Source organism: Ranitomeya variabilis, chromosome 2 (assembly GCF_051348905.1).
Source record: "Ranitomeya variabilis isolate aRanVar5 chromosome 2, aRanVar5.hap1, whole genome shotgun sequence".
Taxonomy (NCBI): domain Eukaryota; kingdom Metazoa; phylum Chordata; class Amphibia; order Anura; family Dendrobatidae; genus Ranitomeya; species Ranitomeya variabilis.
In genome coordinates this window covers 453,176,785-453,193,991 of record NC_135233.1, presented here as the reverse complement: position 1 = coordinate 453,193,991, position 17,207 = coordinate 453,176,785, and the positions used below count along the sequence as shown (strand labels likewise).

At 40.3% G+C, this 17,207-nt stretch overlaps 1 protein-coding gene across 24 annotated transcripts in view; it reads left to right on the top strand.

Annotated features, from left to right (window-relative positions):
- NRXN2 (neurexin 2) overlaps window positions 1-17,207 on the top strand; it is an 845,479-nt gene that overhangs the window by 722,148 nt on the left and 106,124 nt on the right. The gene's annotated exons all lie outside the window — the stretch shown is intronic.

Below are 17,207 nucleotides of genomic sequence, written 5' to 3'. Positions count from 1 at the left end.
ATCCAGTCTGGTATTCCACGGCATTGTGGGTGACTCTGACACTTACTAGGCCCCTCTACCCTGACTCTGTATCCAGTCCAGTCCTTCATGGCAACCAAGTCTTACCATCCATGTCCAGTATCCTCGACCCACCATTGTGGGTGACTCTCCCACTTGTTAGGCTTTGCAACACTGATTTGGCATTTAGTCTGGTCCTCCATGGCAGCAAGTGATCACATGCTGTGTCCAGCATTCTCAACCCTGCATTGTGGGAGACTCTGGCACTTATTAGACCCTGCTAACCTGATTCAGCATCCAGTCTGGTCCTGAATGGCAGCAAATGTTCACATCTGTGTCCGGCATCCTCAATGTAGCATCGTGGGTGACTTTGGCACTTACAAGGCTCCGCTATCCTGATTCGGAGCGCAGTCTGGTACGAGGATGCTAAGTGCAAAAGTGAAGACCAGCTGCACCTGGACTGGATAACAGGTCAACTTGAATAGAATTGTTCATTTCTTGTATTTAGTAAAGTCTTAAGGGGGTCATAGAACGAAGTCCACCATTCTGGCTTTCTCCCTAATTTTTTTCTTTCAAAAAGTATAAAATAACATTGAGAAGTGTGCACCTCACCAATCCTTCACCGTATCCATGCAAAAGCTTCTCGAGTCCCCGATTCTGCTCATTGAGCTCTATTAATGAGTTATTTGAATGTTACGTGACCACTGTAGTCAATCACTGGCTGCAGTGGTGGCCACAGTAGCTGCTATAATGTTAGCATGTCATCACTGGTGTTGAGATGGAAGTGTGACCCCACAGAAGCGGTGGCATGCTAATGAAGGTGCGTTACTAGGAAATTACTCAGGTTTTTTAGAACATTTTATGTTTTTGAAGAAACAAAATCTAAATTGCCTCCTTAAACAGTAAGGGAGGTTCCAGATTCTTTTGACTTGTCCCAGCCATATAATACAATATTTCAGATTCAGCAGCCAATGTGGAGGAGATGTGTTTCAGGGTAAAACAGTCCCCCGAGATTACAGCTAATAGGGGCTTACAAAATCACCATGTTTTAGAAAAAGGACTTTCTTGGAGCATCTAGAGGTAGAATCACAATTTTGAAAATAGAGGATCCCAGTGGAGCATATTATGTATCATGTGATAAAATTACCATTAGATGTATTTTCACACTTATTCATTCCTGCTAACTGTGTGTTGCTCTAATGAGTTGGTTATCGGTTTGTTGTAATTTTTATCACAGATATTTATTGTGATAATTATTCACTTTTATTTGTTTCAATACATTACGCATCTGGCTCAATATAAAAATAAATCAGGCTGGTAGATTATAATATAAATCTAACTCTACAACCCTCGAAAGTGGATCTGTCAACAGATTTTGCAATAAAAAAAACATACATTATTACGTAGATCTTTTAGACCTGATGAGACGGATTTACTTACTTTGAATATCCATGTCAGAATGGCTGTAAATCCTTTGTGAAAGTTTCTCTGCCTAATATTAAAAAATGCATTTTTAAGCTTTAGCTAGATTCCTAAAATATTCATCTTAAAGAAGCACTCCTATCAGTGTATAAGTTATCCTCTTAATATATTGCAGTCATCATATTCTACAGCACTATGTACTTACAATTGCTCATTTTACCTTTCTAGCCAGATAATTGTTCTCTTTTCTCTGCACTATGTAGAAGCAAGAAGTCTCTTGTCCCTTCATGAGTCATCACCCCATTCAACTCCTAACCCAGCTGCTCTGCTCCTCTCCCTGCCATAGACTCTTGCAGAGAAAATTGACCTCCTGTTTCTACATAGAGCTTAGAAGGATTCAGCTAGTCAGTTATTAATCACGTGATGTCATAGACCTAATGGGAAAGAGAAGAATTATCTGGGTAGAAAGTCTAAATGAGCAATTGTAAGTACACAGTGGTATATGATGACTGCAATATATTAAGAAGATAAACTTTGATGGGAGGTGTGCTTTAACAGTCATTTTGTGCAGTCAGATTGTGCAGGCATTCTAATATGGCTTTTCAAAGTAATTACACCAGCCTCTTCAGGTCTAAGGTATCTATTTGATAATACATACAGTTCTTTAAAGTGATGTCTGTTGACTGATTGCTTTCAAGAGAATCTGTTCAGCAAGTTTTTGATATGTAATTTGAGAGCAGGATGATGTAGGGGCAGAGACCCAGATTTCAGCGATGTGTCACTTATTGGGTTGTGTTTTGCTGTTTCAATAAAATTAGTGTTTTATCAGCAGGATATTATTCGTAAAAGACTAGGTGTATCATAACTTCTGATCCAGCCATGCCACACCACTGATTGGCAGCTTTCTGTGTACGCTGTATATTGACAGAAAGCAGCCAATCAGTGGTGTGGGCGGAGTTATACAGAGCTCAGCATTCTGAGCTCTGCTAGACCTGCAGAAGAGAAAACAGGGATTTTATCACAACTGCTGCACCCAGTAAACTAAGTAATACATCCTTGGAATCGGGGTCTTTGTCCCTAGATCATGATGCTGTCACATTACATAGCAAAAAGTTGCCAACCGATTCTCTTTAAATGTACGTGGAATACATTTTTGTATGGTGGACCACACAGAATTATAAAAAATATATATATTTTTTTTATTAAAATTGGTGCACACTTTGCAAAATGTGTAATTCATAATACAGTGCATAAAAATAAAACTTAAATCAACTTTGCAAACCTTCTGACTTTAAAGTCCTGCTGTATTAGATAAACATGCCTCATTATTATTTTATATTTCCCAGTTAATTTTATCAATATATATCTTTTTATCTGATAGTACTCTAACAACCATTGTACTCTAGTAAAGAAAAAGCTGTTCAGCTTTAATTTATGCCTCCGGTTATTGAAAGGTGAGTCATAGGAGCCAAGCTAATACATCTCTTCATACTATGTGGTGCAACCTAAAAGCTTGATTGATGGCACGCTGCTCTTACGAGCACACCGTAAAGAGGAGTTCCACTCAGAATGGAAAATTTACACTAAATTATTCAAGTCAAAACAATTTCTAATATACAATAATAATAATGATGATGAAATAGCACTTCTCGCCAGACCTATGCGCAATTAAATAAATTCGTTTTTTTTCCAAGTTTTCAAGTGGACAACAATTTATAGACATAAATTTTGTATATGAACGTTAATAATATAAAATTGCAGAAATAACCAAAATTAGAAGTGTAAATATAAAATCGGAGTCTTGATTGCCAGCTACGTTATGGGTAGAGCATGGCTGCAGCAAGGGCAGTGTCTCCGTTTCTACAAGGCTGACAACTCCGATAATTCTTCACCCTAATTTTTCGCCTCTCTCTGCCCTGTTAGTACTCACCTAGGATACTCACAGAATCGGTGCTGAGGCTGCTGTGATCACAGCACCTATAAATGTTTCTGCCGTTCATGAGTGTGAAGTAGGAGACTGGAAAAGCCTTTGGCGGAAGGTCAAAGAAGTAAAGTATCCTCTTAATTGGGTTGTCCAGGTTTGGCGTGAACGTCTACAATCACTCTATGGGACTATAGACTTGTGAATCGTCACATTACTCACAAAGTGTACTGTCCGGATCCTATAAATATTGACTTTAAGGATTCCTAATAGGGGATGACCTATAAGTCTTCCTACTGGTCTCCATAAGGGGAAAAATTACTCCTTACACCCTTTGACAAGTCACAGATTTAAAAAAATATATATTTCTCTTCCATATCAATCCTATCATTTTGTTGGCTTTGCCAGCAGCTGCCTGGCACTGGTCTCTAAAGTTCAGTTTACCGTTTCCTTTCATCCAATGTTTCACTGTTTATTACATAATTCTACTTTTTTTTTTCTTGAATACCCGCACATGAAAAATCATTTACTATTTCTCCGCCCAAGCCTCCAACTTTTACAAATCCCTTTGTAATATTATATTATCCTCTTCTGTATTAATTGCTCTGCAGAGCTTAGCATCTTCTGCAAATATTACAATTTTCCCTCTGTTAAGTCCTCTACAAAGCTATTAACAAATATATTTCAAGGAACGCTAGAAAGGTAAAACTTGTATTACTCTGCGCCTTAAAGTATCACATTCTTTTTTTTTCATACCATCCGTATGTTTATGATTATTCTCCTTTACCCTCCTCTTTAGTGGTTGAATAGCAGAGCAGCCTTCTATTTGGGGGGATGCAGAACTCACGCGGTACTGTATGCTTCATTAGCACAGATGTATGGAATCTCGAATAATGGGTCTCATTTGCATATTTCACAGCATTTTTCTGATTTTCAATTCCGGTTATATTTTCCTTTTTTTAATATTGGAACATGATTCATTCTTATTACCAAGAATGTGAAATGTGTGATAGGCTTCACTTTAATGATATCCCTATACATACAGAGACGTTTCTACTATGTAAATTATACAGTGAAATAATATATTACCATAACATGTTTATAAAAAGAGAGTTTTAAAGGAATATCATGCCTAGGAACATTACTGTATATAAAAAATATATATATATATATATATATATATATATATATATATATATATATATATATATATAAAAGGCTGCTTTTTTTTTTTTTAATCGGCACCACTCCTAGGCATAGGTTGTGTCTGGTATTGAAATATTTATATTTATACATTAAATATACAACAATATATATTAACTAAATTACAATATTTATATAAAATTAACGTATTTATATGCTAAATATCATTATATTTATATATTAAATTATAATATAAATACATTTATATATTACATATATCACAATATTTATATAGTTCTATATTAAATATATCACAATGGTTATACATTTATATATTACATGTAACACGATAGTTATATATTAACTAGATCACTATATATTACATAAATTACAATATGTATACATTACATATCACAATTTTTATGTATTTTTATATTAGTAACTTGCAATATTTATATATTACAATATGTATATATTAAATATAACAGTGTTTATATATTGAATATACCACTATATTTATATATTACAATATTTATATATCAAATATATTACTATATTTATATATTAAATTACAATATTTATACATTTATATATTGGATATATCACAATATTTATGTATTAAATTGTAATATTTATATCTAACATATGTCACAATATTTATATACCAGTATTAAATATATTACAATATTTACAAAAAAAAAGCCACTGAAGTTATTTTTATTCAGTTTTTGGAGAACAGAAATAGACAGAAATAGATCCAGCAGGAAGAAGACATGTAAGTTATTCCTTCATACTTCCAATTCTTTTTAAATCAAATTTTGGCTTTGGCTCAAAAACTGCATAAAATAAATTGCAGTGGTGCTTTTTTTCCGCAAAAAAACTTGACAGCTTACTGATGTTTAAGGCTCAATTTTGCTGTCTCCTGTATTTATATAAGCATGAAGGGTCTGCAGTTGCCCTTGACCTTAATCTTCACAATCTTTGCATACGATTTTCTTAAACATTATTCATCATAAACCTTTTTTGACAGTCAAGAATGAAAAGACATTAAAAAACCCAACAAAGATAAGTTTAGCTGAATTCTCAGTCACTGGAATAACAAATTATACAGGGAAATAAGCCAAATCCTGCAGGATGTGTATGCACAAAAAATTGGCTATTGGCTAGTTGTTGGTGGGGAGCGGTTTTGGTCACATGGCCAGGTGAAAAACGTTTTTAAAATTAATAAGATCATTATTTCATTAATAGTGAAACGGTTATAAAGTAGTGACCGACATGCTGATTTTAGGGTGTCATATATGTTGTCGTTTTTTGGGGTGGTCACCTGGGCACCCACTTGCATGTGTTACGGCTAGCGGAACTCACCAAATATATAGATTTTATTATGATAGATGCGTTCGCAGCCCGGGGTCCACCGTGCAGGAGAACCTGCTGCTAGCAAATAGCGGAACTAAAGAGCGGTGTTAGCCAACTCTGTTACTTCACAGAGCAGCCGTGAACTCAAAGCACTGCGCCCTGTTAGACTCCACAGAGGCACAGGCTAACTGCCTAAACAAGAGCAGTCAGTGGTCTTGCATGCACACAAAACTCCTCGCCGGAGGTGCCAGCATTCTAAGGGCTTATTTCGGCCAGGTCCCTGAATACCCAAGCATACAAACTCCTCGCCGGAGGTGCCAGCATTCTAAGGGCTTATTTCAGCCGGGTCCCTGAACACACTCATACAAGACCACACTGGCGCAAAGTACATAAATAAAGAGCAATACTAGCGCATGGCCGTGCGGCCATGCGAGCCTTAAATAGTTGCAGCACGTACAGGACCTTCCTGGAAGGACCAATGAGAGGCTGCCACAGAGCGTGAGCACCTACAGGACCTTAGCAGCAGTGTCTGATCATGTGACCCTCGATCTCCACTGAGAGATCTTACTCTGGGCATGCTCAGAACGAGTCCCAGAAGCGTCTGCTCGCCGCTGCCCAGCACTGACTTCAATGGCAGAAGGAAAAGCAGCAGTAACTCTCTGTACAGAGTCAGACTGAGCGAGACGCTGGGACCGACGTCTCCGCTGAGCAGGCTCCACTGCGGCAGGAGAAGAATGGGAGACCGAAGCGGAGATGGCCCAAGATTCCCCCTGTGCAGAGACGGGAACTCGACCCCTAACAGCATATTGGTCAGATATATGGGCCCTTGTAGTGCTTTAGATCCAGTAAAGATGTCCCCACTCCCCAGTCCTGGCTGCTTACAGTAAGACTGTGAGAACACTTTGCGTTTTTGCTGAATTGCAGATTTTTCATGAAACCTGAAGGGATTCCTGATGGCGGCAAAGTGAATGAGGATCCTGATGTCTCATACATTCGAGGCTTATTTGGGACTTGCAGATTTAAATCGGCAGCATATCAATTCTTTCAGCGGTTTTGCTGCATGTTTGACCCATACTAATGAGTGGGGAAAAATCTGCACCAAAAACACACGTTTTTGCATTTTTCCTGCCAAGAGCTGCAGAAATTTCTGCACTAAATACTTAACATGTGCACATACCCTAATAGTCCCCCCCCCATCTTGGGCCCATTCCAGTAATAATGCCCCCCATCCTGGACCCATGAGATAACATTTTCTCCCATCCAAATTTCCCAATCCTGGTATAATGTCCCCCATCCTCATATAATGTCCCCCATGCTAGTCCCTTCCATTCTTCTCCAGCACCTTTATAAAAGGCTCACCCTTTCTGGTATAATGTCTCCCATCCTGGTATAATATCCCCCATCCTGGTATAATGTCTCCCATTTTGGTAAAATGTCTCCCATCCTGGTATAATGTTTTCCATCCTGGTATAATATCTCCCATTTTAGTATAATGTCTCCCATTTTGGTATAATGTCCCCCATCATGGTATAATATCTCCCATCCTAGTATAATGTACCCCATTCTGGTATAATGTCTTCCATCCTGGTATAATATGACCCATCCTGGTATAATGTACCCCATCCTGGTATATTTCCCATGCTAGTATAATGTCTCCCATTTTGGTGTAATGTCCCCCATCCTGGCTTAACATCTCCCATCCTGGTATAATGTCTCCCATCCTGGTATAATATCTCCCATCCTGATGTAATGTCCCCAATCATGGTATAATGTCTCCCATTTTGGTATAATGTCTTCCATCCTGGTATAATGTCTTCCATCCTGGTATAATGTCCTCCATCTTGGTATAATATCTCCCATCCTGGTATAATGTCCCCCATCCTGGTATGATATCTCCCATCCTAGTATAATGTCCCCCATCCTGGTATAATGTCCCCCCTCCTGGTATAATGCCCCCCCTCCTGGTATAATGTCCCCCATACTGGTATAATATCTCCCATCCTCGTATAATGTCCCCTCATCCTGGTATAATGTCCCCAATCATGGTATAATGTCTCCCATCCTGGTATAATGTCTCCCATTTTGGTATAATGTCCCACATCCTGGTATAATATCTCCCATCCTAGTATAATGTCTCCCATCCTGGTATAATGTCCCCCATCCTGGTATAATGTCCCCATCCTTGTATAATGGCCCCCTCCTGGTATAATATCTCTCATCCTGGTATAATGTCCCCCATCCTGGTATAATATCTCCCATCCTCGTATAATGTCCCCTCATCCTGGTATAATGTCCCCAATCATGGTATAATGTCCCCCATCCTGGTATAATGTCTCCCATCATAGTATAATGTCTCCCATTTTGGTATAATGTCCCCCATTCTGGTATAATATCTCCCATCCTGGTATAACGCTCCCAATCCTGGTATAATGTCTTCCATCCTGGTATAATGTCTTCCATCCTGGTATAATGTCCTCCATCCTGGTATAATGTCCCCCATCCTGGTATAATGTCCCCCATCCTGGTATAATGTCCCCTCATCCTGGTATAATGTCCCCAATCATGGTATAATGTCCCCCATCCTGGTATCATGTTTTCCATCCTGGTATAATATCTCCTATCCTAGTATAATGTCTCCCATTTTGGAATAATGTCCCCCTTCCTGGTATAATGTCCCCCATCCTGGTATAATGTCCCCCATCCTGGTATAATATCTCCCATCCTCGTATAATGTCCCCTCATCCTGGTATAATGTCCCCAATCATGGTATAATGTCCCCCATCCTGGTATAATGGCTCCCATACTAGTATAATGTCCCCCATTCTGGTATAATGCCCCCAATCCTGGTATAATATGCCCCATCCTGGTATAATGTCCCCCATCCTGGTATCATGTTTTCCATCCTGGTATAATGTCTCCTATCCTAGTATAATGTCTCCCATTTTGGTATAATGTCCCCCATCCTGGTATAATGTCCCCCATCCTGGTATATCTCCCATCCTCGTATAATGTCCCCTCATCCTGGTATAATGTCCCCAATCATGGTATAATGTCCCCCATCCTGGTATAATGTCTCCCATCCTAGTATAATGTCTCCCATTTTGGTATAATGTCCCCATTCTGGTATAATGCCCCCAATCCTGGTATAATATCCCCCATCCTGGTATAATGTCCCCCATTCTGGTATAATGTCCCCCATCCTGGTGCAATGTCCCCCATCCTGGTATAATGTCCCTTCATCCTGGTATAATGTCCCCAATCATGGTATAATGTCCCCCATCCTGGTATCATGTTTTCCATCCTGGTATAATGTCTCCTGTCCTAGTATAATGTCTACCATTTTGGTATAATGTCCCCCTTCCTGGTATAATGTCCCCCATCATGGTATAATGGCCCCCTCCTGGTAAAATATCTCCCATTCTGGTATAATGTCCCCCATCCTGGTATAATATCTCCCACCCTCGTATAATGTCCCCTCATCCTGGTATAATGTCCCCAATCATGGTATAATGTCCCCCATCCTGGTATAATGTCTCCCATCCTAGTATAATGTCTCCCATTTTGGTATAATGTCCCCCATTCTGGTATAATGCCCCCAATCCTGGTATAATATCCCCCATCCTGGTATAATGTCCCCCATCCTGGTATAATGTCCCCCATCCTGGTATAATATCTCCCATCCTAGTATAATGTCTCCCATCCTGGTATAATGTCCCCCATCCTGGTATAATGGCTCGCCTCCTGGTATAATATCTCCCATCCTGGTATAATGTCCCCCATCCTGGTATAATATCTCCCATCCTCGTATAATGTCCCCTCATCCTGGTATAATGTCCCCAATCATGGTATAATGTCCCCCATCCTGGTATAATGTCTCCCATCCTAGTATAATGTCTCCCATTTTGGTATAATGTCCCCATTCTGGTATAATGCCCCCAATCCTGGTATAATATCCCCCATCCTGGTATAATGTCCCCCATTCTGGTATAATGTCCCCCATCCTTGTGCAATGTCCCCCATCCTGGTATAATGTCCCTTCATCCTGGTATAATGTCCCCAATCATGGTATAATGTCCCCCATCCTGGTATCATGTTTTCCATCCTGGTATAATGTCTCCTGTCCTAGTATAATGTCTACCATTTTGGTATAATGTCCCCCATCCTGGTATAATGGCCCCCTCCTGGTAAAATATCTCCCATTCTGGTATAATGTCCCCCATCCTGGTATAATATCTCCCACCCTCGTATAATGTCCCCTCATCCTGGTATAATGTCCCCAATCATGGTATAATGTCCCCCATCCTGGTATAATGTCTCCCATTTTGGTATAATGTCCCCCATTCTGGTATAATGCCCCCAATCCTGGTATAATATCCCCCATCCTGGTATAATGTCCCCCATCCTGGTATAATGTCCCCCATCCTGGTATAATATCTCCCATCCTAGTATAATGTCTCCCATCCTGGTATAATGTCCCCCATCCTGGTATAATGGCTCGCCTCCTGGTATAATATCTCCCATCCTGGTATAATGTCCCCCATCCTGGTATAATATCTCCCATCCTCGTATAATGTCCCCTCATCCTGGTATAATGTCCCCAATCATGGTAGAATGTCCCTCATCATGGTATAATGTTTTCCATCCTGGTATAATATCTCCCATCCTAGTATAATGTCTCCCATTTTGGTATAATGTCCCCCATTCTGGTATATCTCCCATCCTGGTATAATGTCCCCAATCCTGGTATAATGTCTTCCATCCAGGTATAATGTCTTCCATCCTGGTATAATATCCCTCATCCTGGTATAATATCTCCCATTTTGGTATAATGTCCCACATCCTGGTTTAATATTTCCCATCCTAGTATAATGTCTCCCATTTTGGTATAATGTCCCCCATCCTGGTATAATGTCCCCCATCCTGGTATAATGGATGCACATCCAGTTGAAATTGACACCTGTGGGTCCCCTCTCCTGCATGGACCCGGTTGCGGTCTCAACCTCTGTAACCGCGATCTTTATGCCCCCGAGTTTGAAAGCCACTTATGAAGACCAATTCCCTAACAAACAAATGTGCAAAGTTTTAGAACTTTTCATGCATGATCACATATATAAAGAGTATTACTTGTCACCACTTATAGGGTAGAAAATCATTTTGCAGTCATGCAGGTTTTTGGGGTCGATTTCACAGAGCTCTTCGAAGCTCTCACAGACCCACTCACCTCTGCTCTTTGCTCTTCCAGTATCTTCTTCTTGCCCTAGTACCCAGATGGTGCGGAAATTCACAACCAGCATTAGGCGACATTTTTTTTATTTTCAATCCCAGTATTCATCACCATCTAATTAGAGAAATGCCTCTTATGACAACTGTGCACTTATATCTATGAAATTCTATGCACATTATTTCAATACTATAAGATCTGTCATTTCCTACGGTTTCTCGACAGAGGCGTTCACGGTATACATATGTTCATGTACTTTTTGACAGAAGGCAATCTGGTAAAACTAAAGTAAAAAAAAATGGCACTAATAAATAGGTATAATAAAGCCATATGACAGTTCTTATGCTGGAACCTAAAAAGGTTAGATAACAGATTCTTGCCATGTCTGCTCCAGTATTTGACTGGGAGTGTTGCCACCTAGGAGCAGTTGTACAAGGGTAAGACACACATGGCATCTCCCTTGTAGTATGTTCCCGGCTGTCAAGATATATTTTTTTTCTTTTTGCTTCATTTTCAAAAAGTAAAGAAGACCATCAGGGCGAGAATTTTTTTTATGCAGCTCACAGCACAACAGACGTACAAGCGGAAGAACTCCCTACTTAACTAACATAGCTGCCAGCTCTGCAGCTCATAAAATTAAAGCTGCATCAATAATTGACCTCAAGCCCTACTATATATAGGACAGAATGGATTCTTATGCAAAATGCAATCGATAATGCTTGAGATTAAGGGCATGGTTTGTAGCTTTCCATAGGCAATTATAAAATGGTCCTCCGCAGTTCCCAAAAAGTCTTTGTTGCCCGATGATATATTATATCCACTATTCACGTTTAGCTGGATCTAAACAAAGACTTCTTTCAGTGAGTCTTTCTAATTTTCAAGGGAGGCAGTCAACATAAAATGCCTGTTGGAGTCAACCACAGGCGCTCGGTGCACCCTTGGCGTGGCCAAGTAATTTGGTGCACTGTCCCATATACTTGTGTAGCATCCATCTTTGAACCTCCTCTTTCTTGATTGAAAGTTCTGGCTTTACGGGAGTCAGAAGAAGGATGGAGATCAATGGAAAACAAGTAGATGGAAAGGGGATCGGAGTTGTGTGGCCACATCAAGGGTGCACCAAACATCTGTGTTTGGTTTGCATAGTCATTTGGGGGTTGACATACTCCCTATTTTCAGTTTACAGCTGCACTTCATAGAAGTGCACTGTTTTACCACAACGGAAAGGTCAGGATTCATCAAGACCAGCGATTTTCTCACTGATCTTGATTTGTTGGCGTGTTGAATTTAGACGCTCCAGATTCATTAAGAGGTGCATGCCTCTTAATAAATCGGGAGAGTCTCACAAGTGGCACGCACCTTGATGAGTTGTGGTACAAATCTAATTCCAGTCTGGGACCGGAGTAAGATTCCTGGCATAAGAAAGCCACAGCTCATGAATTAGGCGAGTTATGGCATCACGCCCTAGTTGCGCGCCTCAGCTCCACGTGCTTTGATGGACAAGGGCGAAACGGCAACATTTTTTTAACAACCTGAAGTTGCACAAAAATCTGGTCACTTACCAAAGTGTTTTATTCCAGATTACTGACAATAACACTGTGATGAATTAGGATAAAAATATTTTTGGGATTAGAGATGTAGCTCAATAGTTAAAAGGAATTTACAATTTTGTTAAAATTTATGACAACGCCTCACTGGAATCCAGTAAGGATTTGCCACTTGTATGAGAGTTCATAAAATAGCCAAACATGATTATCCTGACTATAAGCCATGTATGTCCGCCATAGGACAGCTTCTTTAAAATTGGGATGATGTGCTACAGAAAGTCTCCACGTAACCACCTTTTTTAAATGGCCACATCACTGAAAATGCCACAAAGATAAGGAGCATAAGCTACTAAAAATCCAAGGGTTTGCTTACCCAGAATTATTTTTACATGGGGTAAAACTATTTGAAAATTTTGGATGCACTTCCCATTGATATTAGGCTACTTTCACACTAGCGTCGGGAACAACCCGTCGCTGTGCGTCGGGCCGACGTTCCCGACGCTAGCGTGGTCTCCGCCGCACAACGGGGGCAGCGGATGCATTTTTCCCACGCATCCGCTGCCCCATTGTGAGGTGCGGGGAGGTGGGGGCGGAGTTCCGGCCGCGCATGCGCGGTCGGAAAAAGCGGACCGTCGGGAGCAAAAAACGTTACATGTAACGTTTTTTTCTCCCGACGGTCCGCTACCACACGCCAAAGCGTCGCAAAACAGACGCACCGTTTGGCAATGCGTCGCAAATGCGTCGCTAATGTTAGTCTATGACGAAAAAACGTATCCAGCAAGAACTTTTGCTGGATGCGTAGTTTCGGCAAAACGACGCATTTGCGACGTATTGCAGTTAACGCTAGTGTGAAAGTAGCCTTAATGGTAAATCCAAATTACTGTTCATAGAGCAATTTGTTACCACGCCACAGAAAAAAGAAGTGACATCTCGCTAAACTTCTGATCGCACTGAACTTGACATTGAGGTTACAAGGCTGAAACACTTGCTGAAAAAAGTGCTTCAAAAACTGCATCAAAAGCCGTGTGAGAACTGAAAACCACATGAATTTCTGACTTGCAAACATACTCAAAGGCAGCCAAATCTAACGATTGTCTTGAAGGTCATTGTTTTTGACCCCAGAAATTAGAGTCTATTCCATCCATTACTATACATCTCATTATGTGATTTTTGGCACAGACTGAACTTTCAGTTCACCGACAAAGGCGCCTTTGGTACATTTTTCTTCTTAGGTGCAAAAAAAACCATGAAAAAGGACCAAGAAACTTAAAAAAAAAAAAAAAAAAAAAAAAAAATTTTTACAGGCAACAGAGTTTTTTCATGCAGCTTTGTAACAATAAATGTCATATAGAGGGCCATATCTCCAAAAGCGCATTCAACAAGAGCAGGATGAGGTTTAAAAAAATAGCAAAAATACATCACAAACTATAATGCAAAATGAACGAAGAACTTCATCATTCCCTGTTGTCCAATGGCAAATAATTGGCTTTAAATTCGTACAAATAGTTCCCTTCTCTCCCAAAATGCATCAATAAATCTGTCAGCAAAAAGGCTTTAAGCCAGTGAATCATACCTACAATCCTGAAAGTTAAAAGATTATTATGTTTATTATTGTTTTTCTCTGTAGCTAGTATGCCTGTCTAGTCTCTTTTTATTATGAATCATGTTCCACTTTTCTAAATGAAACCAACAATGAGAAAAATTGAATTTTTTTGTGCGTGTGTGGTTGCCATGTCAACATCAAGGGAGGTATATACGCCACTCAAAAAAAAACAAAAAAACGTTGACACTTAAAATCGTGTGTTAGATCTCGGTGAGCGAAAGATTCAAATTGAAAATCTTTACTAGTATAAAAGTGTATAATTCGTTGAGAAGAAAATGGTGTAACAATGGTCAATGGAAGAGACGATCCTTGGTCAAGGGCTAGATTCCAAATTGTCCCAAAAATCATAGTAGGAAATTGAAATCACAGATGGATCCAATTTGCGTGAATTTTATCATAGCGACTCTTATTGTGACTCAGTAGTGAGTATGGCGCCCATGTGCCTATTTGCTCTCCAGACAATGTTGGGGCACACTCCTGATGAGACGGCAGATGGTGTCCTGGGGTATCTCCTCCCAGACCTGGTTCCGAACACTAATGAACTCCTGGACACTACTTGTACTCGATGTCTTACAGCTTCCCAATTGGATTCAGGTCTGGGAAATGTGAGGGCTAGTCAATGGTAATGATAACGTAATCATCCAGGCCCTGCCTGCTCACTCAGGCCAGGCATAGTCCTGCATCAGAAGGAACCCTGTCCCCCCACTGCTTCAGCATAAAGTCTGGCAATGGCTCTGAGGATATCATCCCAATACTATGAGCGTCAGGGTACCATTGGCTAACACATGGAGGTTTGTGTGACCACTTGAAGATATGCCACTCAGACCACCAATGACCCAACGGCAAACAGGTCATGCTGGGCGGTGTTGCAGGCAGCATAACTTTCAACATGGTAGACTCTTTCATGTCTGTCACATGTGCAGTGGGAACCTATCTTCATCTGTGAAGACAGCAGTGTATCAATGGTAGAATGACCAATCCTGGTGTTCTCCGGCTATGAGCACAGGTTCTACTACAGGTCGTTGGATCTTCATGCTACCCTAAAGTAGTCTGTTCCTGACAGTTTGGTCAGAAACATGTACACCGGTAGTTAAATTTAGCTCATTTAGTAGGGCTCTGGTAGGGCTACTCCTGTTTCTCCTAGCATAAAGGAGGTGATATCTTTCCTGCTGCATTGTTGATGCTCTGTCCGGCTGTCCTCGCATAACCGTTTCTGTCCTGCTATCTGCTCCATTCTGCCGAGACTGTGCTGGGAGGCAGATCAAAGCTTCCTGCCGCGTCATGTATAGAGTTACCATCCTTTTGCTGATTGATACTGTTTAACTTTTTAAAGGCATGTGTCAATAATGATGTGAGTGATTTACAGTCATGGCCGAAAGTGTTGGGGCACTTAAGTGTTAAAGGCACCCTTGAAATTGTTCCAGAAAATGAAGTATTTCTTCCAGACAATTATTGCAATTACAAATGTTTTGTTATACACATGTTTATTTCCTTTGTGTGTCCTTTGTTGCACACCCTTTAGAAAAAATAACTACAATCGTTTCCTATAACCATCAGCAAGCTTCTTCCACTTGTCAACTGGAATTCTGGACCACTCTTGTTTTCAAACTGCTCCAGGTCTCTCATATTTCAAGGGTTCCATCTCCGAACAGCAATTTTAAGATCTCTCCACAGGTGTAAAATGGGATTGAGATCCGGACTCATTACTGCCACTTCAGAACTCTCCAGCGCTTTGTTTTTATCCATTTCTGTGTGCTTCTTGAGGTATGTTTGGGGTCATTGTCCTGCTGATGATCCATTACTTAGAATGCAAACCCAGCTCTCTGCCACTGGGCACTACATTGTGACCCTAAATCTTTTGGTAATCTTCAGATTTCATGATACCTTGCACACAGTCAAGGCACCCAGTGCCAGAGGCAGCAAAGAGCCCCAAATCATCTTAGTACCTACAGTCAAATATGCTGCAGGTTCAGTGTTCTATTCTTTGCAGGCCTCATTCCATTTTTGGTAAACAGTACAATGATGTGCTTTACCAAAAAGCTCTGTCTTGGTCTCATCTGTCCACAAGACGCTTTCCCAGAAGGATTTTGGCTTACTCACATACATTTTGGAAAACTATAGTCTAGCTTGTTTATATCTCTGTGTCAGCAGTGGAGTCATCCTGGGTCTCCTGCCATAATATTTTATTTCATTCAAATGTCGACACCTTAAGCCTGCAGGCTAGCTTGAATTTCTTAGGACCTTAATTGGGCCTGCTTATCCACCATCCAGACTATCCTGTGTTGCAACCTTTCATCAATTTTTCTTTACCATCCACATCCAGGGAGATTAGCTACAGAGCCATGGGTTGTAAACGTCTTCATTATGTTGTGCACCATGGACAAAGGAACAACAAGATCTCTGGACATGGACTTGTAACCTTGAGATTGTTGATATTGTTCAATAATTTTGGTTCTTAAGTTATCAGAGTTTTTCTCTTTCAGTTCTCCGTGCTTAGTGTGGCACACAGACACACAATGCAAAGATTGAGTCAAATTCTCCCCTCTTTACCTGGTTTCAAGTGTGATTTTCATATTGTCTACACCTGTTACTTACCACAGGTGAGGTTGAACGAGCATCTCATGCTTGAAACAAAGTTGTTTACCCACAATTTTGTCTAGCCCATGTTAGGGGGTTTGTGTGAAATTATCTTCAATTTGCCATTTTTTCTCTGTTTCTCTGGGGGGTTTTTTTGTTGTTCCAACACACACAAAAAGAAATAAACATGTGTATAACAAAACATGTTTAATTGCAATAATTTTCTGTGAAATATACACACACATATATAGATCCATAACTAAATATTCAAATAGTACATCCTATAATAACATGGCTAGAAACCATAAAAATTACCCAGTTCCCCCCAAAATAAGAGGAATATAAGGAGGTGGAGTACTCCTGTAGACTAAAGCAAAAAGAAGAGCGGTTGGAGTAACCATAAACCACCGAATATAATAAATC